Genomic DNA, 12,956 nt, shown 5'->3' with positions numbered 1-12,956 from the left:
AATTACTTTTTGTCAACACTGTATGTTCCAATGATCAATTAAACTTAAAGAAAATGGAAATACATGCGGGAAGGACGTTCATTCATCAAGTTTCAACTATCTCCTTTATAGCAGACAGGCTTATAAGATGGAAACGAAGTAGATATTTCACTGATTTATGTGATTGTTAATGTAGAACCAATGTTTTAAGTAATAAATAAAATGTAACGTTAATAGTCAGTTTCATATCCAGTAGGGATAATACATGTATTTGGTACCAGAGTTGCGACACCTTAAGGGTTTCGCGGGATGGAATGAGTGGGGAGATCAAATCAAATTGAAAACCGATTTCGACCAAAAAATTGGGTACGAAAAACATTTGATTACGAAAAAAATAAATGGGTAAGAATATAAAAATGTGGGTACGAAAACGTTTGGCTACGAAAAAAAATTGGGTACGAAAAAAATTGGCACCAAAAAATAATTGGGTATGAAAAAATTTGGGTACGAAAAATTTGGGTAGTAAAAAAATGGGAACGAAAAAAATTTGGGTACGAAAAAAAATTGGGTAAAAAAAAGAGTGGGTACGAAAAAGTTTGGGTACAAAAAAAAAGGGTACGAAAAAAAATTTGGGTACGAAAACATGTGGGTACGAAAAAAAATTGCGTACGAAAAAAAATTGGGTACGAAATAAATGGGTACGAAAAAAAAAATTGGGTACGAAAAATTTTGGGTACGAAAAAAAATGGTTACGAAAAAAATGGGTACGAAAAAAAAATTTGGTAGGAAAAAAATGGGTACAAAAAAAATTTGGGTACGAAAAACATTTGATTACGAAAAATATTTGGGTACGAAAAAAATGGGTACGAAAAAATATGTGGGTACAATGGGTTCATGTTAAGGTTTTAGCATGGCGGACGCCGGATGGCGAAAAGACACTTCATGACACAATGAGCTTGCTATGACAAAACCTCAGGTTTTGTTCGAAAACAGCCAAGCTCATATGCATAAATCAGTGAGTAATAGTACTTATACTCAATAAAAGCTAGGCACAGCGTATAAAATCAGAACCACTGGGCTGAATCTGCTGAAACTTGGTCGCATTATAGATTATGGTCCAAACATGCTACAGAATGAGCGCTTCTGGACCTGACAGCGTAAAACATTAACCGATAATGGACAGCACAAAATGGGTTATTTTGTACAAAAAAAGAGTAAACTTCAAGTGGCATTTGATGACTTTTAGACATCAGAAAGTTGCAAATGTTTAATATTCTGCACACTTCGACTTGTTTTTTGTTTTTTTTTACAAATTTAGAAGCATTTATCCTTGGGGTGTATATAAACCCTGTTATTCAATGTCAAAAATAGCTAAGCAGCAATTCCCCTTTAACATTATTCCTTATATTTAATGGTATTGTTTAAAAAGATAACTGTGTATATTTAATCATAATGGCTCCGTATTTCACACTTGATAGGCCACTGCTGGGGCTTGAACCCAGAACTCATCTCACATTGTAAGATGCATTTTTCAATTAAACTACAATGACTGTATCGTGTGAAGTGGAGCCAACATACACCCACATAAGTGAAAAAATCATTACGTCGATATATTTGTCCTGGGCGTTTCCCAACATGTCGCATAACTGTTTACAACAAAAGATGTATACATAGATAAATATACATACATGTAAATGGTGAAAAAATGAACCATCTATTTTTAATTTTTGCTTCATATATACACATTTCCTAGCCATGATTTATAATTATATCATGTTGAAATCATTTTTAGACAGAATATTACTGAAACTGCAATAAACAATAAGATGAATAGATATAATGTTTACTTTTATCTAGTACAATGAACAAATGTTCTTCCGATGCCATTATCACTAAGGTATAGGTATTGAATCCTGATATATATACGACTAAAAATGAACATCTAAACAGCAGTATTTTACATGAAGAGTACTCACAAAACCACAACAATAATACTCAATGAATGGACTGTCCGAAATCCGAAAAATATGTACACTACAATAACAAGACGTTAATACAAAATATGCACGTTAACATTATTCAAGATATGAAAGCAATATATCAAGGGATATAGGAAATATTTGGGGTGGTACGCACACTTTAACAAAGAGTCAGTGTGCAAATTTCACTTTTGAAACCACTAGCCCGTTCGGGCTACCAGATGGAATTTTTCACTAGCCCGAACCAAAGTTTACTAGCCCGAACTGTTTATCACAAGTTTTTAAAATAAGTTTATATTTTTGCGGTTCTGGGTAGATTTTAATGCAGGTAGGGTGTAATTGATGAGGATTGCAACTAACAGTTGATCCCAATTAACTGGAAATGTTATTATAATATTTCAATGACACAATACGATTATAATATTTATGTATGACGATATTCGTCAATCAATACCTTACATGCAGTCAAGATGCAAAGGTTTATATCCAGTCTGTAAATAATTTTAGATGTCAATTGTCCCAAATTTGAAATCCGAAACATTTAGCCGAAAGTCTTAGGCCGTATGATAAAGCGAATAGAGGGCAGTGTCTCCTCCCCCTAGCTTACTGTTTTTTTTTATAGTCTTTCTAGGTCCAATTCTGGTGAGTACAATGTGAAAAATTATCAACCAGACCATCCGTAACATCGCATGTGTATTCATCATTCTAGATATTTTTTTATCAAGAATGTCGAAAATAAATTAAAATCGACAGATAATACCGTATCCGGAAACAACTGTCCAAAAACAATCAATGTAAGTCCTTGCACGTGAAATAAAATATGCATAACGTTTGACTGCCAAAACTGAAAACCAGTAAAAAGTAACCAAGCAACTACGCTATCAATATATAATTTGGTTGACATATTCTATTAAAATATGATATTGCAATGCGTTAATTCGTCAATAGATCATTACAAATCCAAGATGGCGGACATTTAAAACATTTGTAGACTTGTATGGTTTTCTGAAAGTACAGCAAATTGAACAACCTGGGTAGATCCGCATTTTATTTGCACGGTATCAAAAAAAAAATGTCATTCAAACTCTCGTCATGTCAACATAATCGGAAGGGTGAGGAAACGCGATACGAAGCTAAATAAACCCTCTAAGGTATGGTTCAAACGATGGATGAAAATAATATTTTTGAGCATTTTTAATTTCAAAAGTTCGAAAAATCAATAGCCCAATCGGGCTAGTACCCATTGAAATTCAGTGGCCCGAAACAAGATCAACTAGCTCCAGGCTAGTGCGAATTTCGAACATTGTAGAGTTATCAATAATATGCATATTCTACATGGAAAAAGTGTCATAATTCTTATAAAATGCAAGTGATACAGTTGTCTGCCAAGACTTGTATTTAGGTTAGGGTCATGTTGGTTAAGAAATATGCAAAATATGGAAGCAATATGTCAAGGGACATAGGAAATATTTGGGGTGGTACGCAAACTATAACATTTGCACGCTAACGCCAATGCCGGGGTGAGTAGGATAGCTCCACTTTATATATTTCATATATAATAGTCGAGCTAAAAAGTAAATATACTATATTATTAACAACAAGCTTACCTCAATCACAACTTTAATGCAATGCTTATAACAATAAAGTTACAATGATATTTCATTGATTAAAACTAACTTATTACTATTGGTTGCCCGCACAGGCAACCATCTTTAGTATTTTGGTTGCCCAGATAAAGAATAACGAGCCCAGAAATATGTATATGTGTATATTATACTTTCTTTTAATAAAATAATAGATAATTAAATAAATTTGCTGACATTGCACTACTCAATGTTTGATGTTTTATTATGAGCCTGAATTTAATTATTTCCTATTCCTAAATAATGAATGTTATTTAACTAGTAGTGATCCATTGTGGTCAATTGTTATTCAATTTTTATTGCACTGAATTGTTTTAAGCTTAAAAAAAACAAGTTGCCCGGCCGGACTATCAACTTTGGAAATTGAACTGCCCAGGCCAAAACTACTTGTCCTGGGCTCACGGGAAACCACTAATTTTCATCCCTGTATACCCTTTCATTTTCTGTTCTTCCATCCTATTCTCAAAATGAATTTTAAACCACAATACTTTATAATAACATTTGTATTGAATGCTAACCATATTATGACCCAAAAAACAATTTTACAAACCCGTAATCCAGTCGCAGCGAGTTTTTTTATTTAGTTTACCATTATCAGTGTTCTCTGTAAGACCGGCAGCGGGCCATTTCGCCGGTTACATTTACTCTAGACGCCAACTACTTTCCCCAAGTATATCAAGTAAAATGTCACAAATGCTTTAGTTTTACTGCATTGTTGCTGGCCATATAACTGGCTACTCAAATTTGTTTGGAAAACACTGAATTATGCATGACAAACACACAAAACTTAAAATCTTAGATTTGTTTTTAAAATAAATTGACACTTCCAGCTTGTCGCCATTAAAATCCAAAGATTCAAATAATTTTCCACGAGATACGTCAACAATTGCTTAATCAAATGAATGAAAAATAAAAGTAAAGAAAGCCGGATTTTACATAAATTCCAGGTTGATAAACACAACAAGATAAAGGTACCTTGTAGTCGGTGAGATATAATAATAATACATTTAGTAAGGCTCGTACCCTGGGTACGGTAAATATACTAAAACGTACCCGGGAATTTTAACACTTAATCGGTTGTTGTCGGCTATTTTGTACAAATATTAATATATGGTCACATTTATGTCAATTTTCTGTTCAATGGCATTTATATTATCAAAACTCATTGTTAAATCATTAATGTGATTTAATTTTAAATCTTAAATTGTTAAAAGTCGCATCATTGTATGACGTCGTCAAGTATAATATTTTCCGCGACGTTGCACATTAACTTTTTACCGCCATAGATTTTTTTAAAGAAACATTATTTGGTTTGCGAGGTCAGGGGTCAGATCAAAATTCCAAATAGTGCAGGGTCGCACATAATGCTCATAGCTACCATGTGTTTAAGTTTCATGGTTCTAGTGCTTATGGTGTAAGAGATAGTGGCTAGGACAGACGGACAGACTGATGGTGGAGATAACCACAATGAACCTGTTAACAGCCAACTAACGCTGCCAACAAAGCACAAGCTTTACGTGTCAGGATGTGGCACTATCTATACAAACTGCATAAGAAATAACAAGACGCTTAGGGTTTGAGGGACACCAAACCTGATTATGAGTCTTCCACACCTTAAGCATCTTAACCCTTTGCATGCTGGGAAATTTGTCGTCTGCTAAAATGTCGTCTGCTGAATTTCTAAAATTAGCATTTTCTTCGATTTTTTATCAAAGAATACTATCAGAATAGCAAACAGTTTGGATCCTGATGAGACGCCACGTTGTGTGGCGTCTCATCTGGATCCAAACTGTTTTCAAAGGCCTTTAAAATTCGGTTCCCGCACTGAAAGGGTTAAATATACTTATTTGCTTGTGTACATGTACCTGATAATAAATTATTATTATTACCTGTTTTGGCATCAACAAGCTTTATCAATTGGCCCTCAAATTTTGCACATAAACGCTACACGATCAACCAATATGCCTTTTCATTTCAAGTTGGAAAGCAATTTAGCCCTTATTCGGCCATAATAGGGTGGAGGATCAATTTAAAATACAACTATTCCAGATACAAAAATATTAATTCATTTATTTAATGCACTTATTTTCTTCTCTTTTGCTACGAAATGACCAGTCATATTTTGCACTAGCAGATGATATTTCTTTTTTTACATATGAAAGGTAAAAAGAAATTCAAGCAGCATTTTATAATATAAATTTAAAAATGCACTAAATCATGCACTTAAAAACAATATTATTGTGATTCTGTTATTTATAATCATATTAATAATGCCTCATTTTTCTCCATTTTATGGTTTACTATCTATTTTTCCCAATTTTATGGTTTATCTTGCTTATTTTCTGAATTCAAAAGGCACTGGCTTAAAAAAGCTGTCTATGCATGTAACTGTATATTGAAATCTCATTATGAGTGATTATAAATGCATGATAAAATTCTAACATGTTATGTTATAGATAAATCTATATTGTTGGTAATTTTTCCTAAACATTATTAGCCACCGTTGTGTTCAAACATATTTTTTGTTTTATTAATGACGTTGTTTCACAGATTACTGTAACAGAGCTACAGATTAGGTGCGCATTTGTGTAAATACCCAATGTAAAATTGCCGATTACGCATAGAAAAATAAAACCATGCGTTCCGAAACCCAATTGAAATTGTCGATTAGGCATATCATATTTTTCCTTTGCATATTGAGTAAATCTGTCCCGGAAATACCCTCGTCCGAAATACCCGGATTCTTTCCGCTTTGTCCAAGCGCTTTCAGTATACGTGTTATTGTTGTGAAAATGTAGATGTTAATGTTATACTTGTTATGTACAAACTGACTTAAAATAAAATTTGTATTTGTTTATTTGTATACCATGTGCTCAAGTGTTTTCAAATTCAGAATGACATTTCCCGGTATTTTAGAATATTCTGGCTTGTGTTGTTAACAAATTGTAGTGTAAATACAAACTCAAAGTAAATATTTAAAACTACCCGATTCACACTGAAATCAGTTTTATAATCCACCAGACGTATGTTGTTAATCACAAATAATAGATTTCAGAAAACAAAGGCAATGTTTACAATATTAGCAAAAGATGTCAAGGATGATCCGACAGTATCCAAATGAAAACTAGTCTTGGACAAAGCGACAATGGCTTCAAAATTGTGAATTTCAGACTGATGAGAGTTATTTTCATCTATTGTTAGATGCATTTGAAACATTTAAACCTTAAAACATTCCTCGATGCAGTAATTTATATTCATTCACCAATATATGTAGAAATGTATCCAAGAAAATGAGTATTCTTTGATTTATTGCGTGACATAAATATGTTACGACTCTGGTTGACTTTAGATACAGAGTTGGCCTCAGAGAACAGGTATGTCAATACCATATAAATTGTACGCTGAAGTTTCTTTAGCTAATATTTTTCTAATGTTGACAGACCATTGACATTGCTGGGGTTTGTTGATTTAAAGACTTATTATCATCACGGGCAGAAAAACATTATTGACATTAAACAGCGCGTCATTAATTAGACTTCAGCTGCACAACTGTATGGTAAAAGGTAAATATGTATCTTAATAATTATGTTGACAACTAGCTTACGTAGCAACGTCCGAAAATATGAAATATCCGACATGTATTTCAATATTTAAAATTCAAGATATAATGACGACTGAACTGTTTTACTTTAAGTAAAAAACGGTAAAACTATGTTGAAAATGAAACACAACAAACTAAATACTTATCTGTTACGGCTAAACGACTAATTATCCCAATATAACACTGTCATTGAATCGCACATTTCAATTATAATTATTCCCCTTGAAAGTTAATGCATATTGATATAACGAATTCATCAAACGTTATCAAACATTAGTAATTTGAATTGCATCGGATTCGCACAATATTATGTGGATGTAAATCCGATCCGGTTGTTGTTTATGTGTCAAGCTCATTTTGTCAGTGACTGAGTGAGATATAATAAATTTCTTCCGTAGTAAAATCTACTGTAAAGTACACAATGATACTTACGTAATTCTGTCGTATCCGTCTGAATAAACATCCGCTGCACAAAATATAGACATTTGTATTAATGATAATTAAACACAATCATATTTTCTGTGCTTATTGAACTAATAACACTGAGTTTCTTTGTCGCGTTACAAGATGGCGGATGTCTAACGCTGTTTGTGAAGTGACGTCACAATGTTTATCTGTGCGCGTGCCCTTTCCCATAAAAGTATTTAAACACAAAATACTCGAAAACTTGATTTTTGCCAGGTATAACGCCTACGCCAACAAGTAGATCGCATTCTGGTCCATATACATGTCAAATTTTAGCAAACGTGTTCGGCCAGTTTTCAAGAAACTCAAATCGCAGTGATTTGCCTCAGCTTAACGAAACTTAGCCCCCTTTATCATTCGTTCGATTGAACGTCATCAATGATGACGTCCAATACATCACTCATTCCATACAAAAAAAAGGGTACGAAAAAAATAAGGGTACGAAAAACTATTTGGGTACGAAAAAATGGGTACAAATTAAAAAATAAGGTACGAAAAAATTCGGGTACGAATTTTTTTTACTTCGAGCAAATGGGTATGAACAAAATTTGGGTACAAACAAATTTGTATACGAAAAAAAATGGGTAGGAAAAAAATTGGGTAGGAAAAAAACCAATTTGGTTACAAAACAAATTAGAGTATGAAAAATATAGGGAACGAAAAAAATTAGGATACGAAAAAACTATTTGGGTACTAAAAAATGAGTACAAATAAACGTTTGGGTACGAAACAAATTTGGGTACGAAAAAAAAAAGGGTACGAAACAAAATTTGGGCACAAATAAATTTGGGTACAAAAAACATTTGAGTACGAAAAAAATGGGTACGAAAAAAATACGAAGTAAATGTGGCCACTAGAGTGTTAACAAGGTTTTACTAAAGCCATATTAGAAAAAATGCCCCACCACCTGGCGGCCATATTTTTCAACCAACCGGCATCATTTTCGAACTCATCCAAAATATTTTTGGGATGAATCTTCTGACCGAGTTTCATGAAGATCGGACTATAAATGTGGCCTCTAGAGTGTTAACAAGATTTTACTATAGCCTTATATAGCCATATAAGGAAAAATGCCCCGCCCCTTGGCAGCCATGTTTTTCAAGCAAACGTAACCATTTTCGAACTCTTCCAAGATATCATTGAAACCAATCTTCTGACCAAATTTCATGTAGATTGGACATTAAATGTGGCATCTGGAGAGTTAAAAAGGCTAATGTTGACGCCGCGCAACGCACAACGGACGAGCTAAAAGGCGTGGGGATAATAAGCTAATTGTAGGTTTACAAGTACATGTAGCAAATCAACTCAGCGGGACTGCATTAATGGCAGGAATAAGGGTAAACCTGTTCAGAGCAAACTAACACTGCGAACAAAGCACAAGCTTTACGTGTCAGGACTCAGCACTATCAATACATTCTGCATCAGGAATTACAAGACCATAAGGATTTTAGGGACCCTAAACCTGAATTTGACAGTCTTCCACACCTTTAGCATCAAAAATATTTTTATTTGCTTGTGTACCTGATAATTTATTATTATTACCTGTTTTGGCATCAACAACTTTTATCAATTGGCCCTCGGATAAGCCGCAGACATTCTGCTACCTGAAAAGTAAAAATACCCAATAGAAATAGATAAAAAAAAATTCATTTATGTATTTTAAGTGTTTTTTATGAATAAAAGGAAGCGATAAAGCTTGTTATATTTATAATTTTATGAAATATGAAGGCTGGCTTAATTGAATGCCTGCTGCAATGTCCATATTGTAAATATGTCCGCCATTCCATGTTGGTGGAATGGGGCTCTGTTTAAATGATCATGCTATACGCACAAGCTATTGTTGCGTTAATGGCTCACAGAGTCCCTGGCGATGAATTCAGACATCATGTAGCACATTAACGCTAAACGATCATTCAATATGCCTTTTGATTTTAAATCCCAAAGCAATTTAGCCCTTATTAAGCCATAATAGGTTGGGCCGTTGGGGATCTATTTGAAATACAACTATTCCAGATAACAAAATCTGAATTCATTCATTTAATGCACATATTTTCTTCACTTTTGCTACGATATGACCATAAATCAGCTTTCCCATTCATATTTGGCACTAGCAGATGATATTTCATTGTTTACCTATGAAAGGTAAGAAGAAATTGAAGCAGCATTTTATACTATAAATTTAAAAATGCACTCAAACATGCACTTAAAAACAATTTTTATTGTAATCATATTAATTATTCTTCATTTTTCTCAATTGTATGGTGTATAGGCTATTTTTCCTGATTTTTTTGGTTTATCATGCTTATTTTCCGAAGCCAAAAGGCACTGGCTTTAACAAACTGTCTAAGCATGTACATGTACAGTCAATCTTGTATTAAGAGACCACTCAAGGGAGTAATTAAAAGCGGTCTCTTAAAAAATGGTCTTTAAATAAAAAAGGCCATTCTGGAAGAATGTTTACTTTTATAACAAAATGAAAATAAACACAAAACATAAACAATATTTTACTTATAATGTGTTTTATTTTTTCACTTACTACAAATTATCATTTATTATAATGAATTGTGTGTACATATTTATTTGCAAAAACAACATAGAAAAGGAAATATTTTTCGCATTTTCTTTACCTGACACATTATTTTCCACGTCTTCAAGCACCTTGGCTTTATGCTTAAGAATGTTCTAAATTTGAGTTTTACCAACTCCAAACTCATCAGCGATTTTACGTGCACTTTTCCTCTTTGACAATTACAAAACCCGAATTTTCTCGTTCAACGTTAACACTTTTTGTTTTGACATTTTAATTTCTGCATGTACGCTTAAGGAAATCTGACTCGATTATGATACATAATGAGCTGAAAAAATTAAAACATGTCAATTGAAAACAAAACAAACAGGATTGGAAAATTTATTAAGTAAATAACAATGTGATTGGCTAACAAATATCTACTAATTAGCATAATTACAAATTGGTAATGTACGGATTTCGACAGATGTTGCCGATTAATAGGTTATTTTCCGCACTTCTCAGGAAATGTTTGTCGCGTACAGTGCATTGTTTCTGCACCTGTTATCTTCACTCGAGAAAAATCGGTGTTGTCTCTTAACTTTCCACATAGTTAACTATTTAAGCTGTAGACTGTGCGTAATACGTTCCTCTATATTCAACTCAATAAATTGATACGCAGTCTACAAAAATACCGGTCAGAACCAGTCAATGAGAAAAAGCATAATCAGTATGGTTGGTGTGAAAACAAAGCAGAGGTGTAACAGTACATCTTATCGGCTTAGATAAACAATTAACACGGATTTGTTCCTGAAAGATAAATAGATTTACCACTTTTACCTCCTAGTGGTCGCTTAATTCAAGATTCGAAGATCAAAATACACAAAAATTAGCGGTCGCTGGTCGCGTAAGACAAAAGTCGCTTCATATAATATCATAATATAGCGAAAAAACTCCGTGGGATTTCAAAATGGTCGCATAAGACAAAGGTCGCTTAATACAAGTGGTCGCATCCACAAGATTGACTGTACATAAATATTAAAATAGCTTTATGAGTGATTATGGGTGATAAAAATCTAACATGTAATATCATAAATCTATATTGTTTGTATTTTTCGTAAACATAATTACCCACCAGTGTGGTCAAACATATTTTTTTGTTTTTAATGACGTTGTTTCACACATTGCTGTAACCAGTGATTTTTTTCGCTTTATATTTTACAGCCTGTGCCTTATGGATTGGGAAAAAGCAAGAAAGTCCATGCAATTGGGAAAAAGTAAACATTATAATTATGATAATGATTATAAATTACAGTTCACAAATTATTTATAAATGCACGATTTCTAAAATTTATATCATAAAGTGCTGGGAAATTAAATTGCTGTATAATAAACTCAATAAACCAATAATTTAGTTTATTGGCAAAGTTTTGCATATTTTGGGGGAAATTTATGTCCGATTGGGAAAAATTGCTACTTTTTGCCATTAGGAAATGGCCTGTAAGAGGCTGTAATTATGGGCAGAAAAAATCACTGGTAACGTACAGTCCTTATACGGAATTTAGGAGTTTTATTTACCAGTAAACTTTTTTATTTTTTTGATTCGTTAAAAAATATTTAACTGTTATATGTAATGTGTTGGACTTGTTATTATTAAAATCTAGAGTTTTAATGAGATTACATCACACAATATACGTATAAAAATATTCAACTCACTGCACATCCGACTTGTCATCATTAAAATCCAGAGTTAAAATGAAAATACGCCACACGAGATAGGTATTTCATAACATCTTCGCTCTCTTGTATGGTATAAAATTACTGAGGGTGTACATCCTAGTTTAGTGGGATATTTTCAGATTTATATACTGGTATTTTACACGTCATAAACTTAAACTGTTACATATCGCAGATTTAAAGATGTCTGTTTTGATTCAAAGGCCATTTTACCCAGCATATCCCAGACATGATGAGTGTCCAAATTTGTGCAAACAATTTAATTAAAACAATGAAATTTATCAATTGTAATTACCAGCTATATAAAAAAAATGTAGTGTTAAATTGTGGTGTTAACAACCGGAATAACCTATGTGAGAATCTGGTGGACAAATCACTGCGCTAACCAGACATCAGTCTGACATTGATATTGCTCCGCTGTACATATTTTTATTATCTTGACAGGCCATGGACATTGCTCGGGTTTGTTAAGTTAAAGACTTATTATTATCAGGAACAGGCAGACATTTTATAAATTAAATAGCGCATCATTTCTTACAATGCAGCTGCACAACTGCATAGGAAAACAATAAATCAGTATATTATGTCGACAACTAACTTGCGTAGCAACATCCGAATTATAAAATATCCGACTTCTATTTCAATATCTTAAAGTCAAGATAAAATGACGACTTAACTGTTTTACTTTAAGGAAAAAAAAACAGTAAAACAATGCTTTTAATGAAAAGGAGATAAAGCAAACTGAATACTTATCATTTTTATTGCTTAACAACTAATTATCCAAACATCACACATTCAATCGCACGTTCCAATAAAATTATTCCCCTTGAATGTTAATGCATATTGATAAAACGAATTCATCAAACGTTATCAGGCATTTGTAATTTGAATAACATTGGATATTTATAAGAACACACGTATATTAAAGATATTATCCGACAAATAGAATACCATGTTAATACCAGTGTGTACTTACATTTATCCGACACGTCTCGGAAAGCCTCGCCGTGTAAACCTTTCTTCAACTCGTCGCACACAATAACACA

The sequence above is a fragment of the Dreissena polymorpha genome, chromosome 12 (genome assembly GCF_020536995.1).
Source record: "Dreissena polymorpha isolate Duluth1 chromosome 12, UMN_Dpol_1.0, whole genome shotgun sequence".
NCBI lineage: Eukaryota > Metazoa > Mollusca > Bivalvia > Myida > Dreissenidae > Dreissena > Dreissena polymorpha.
Note: the sequence above shows the minus strand (reverse complement) of the source record.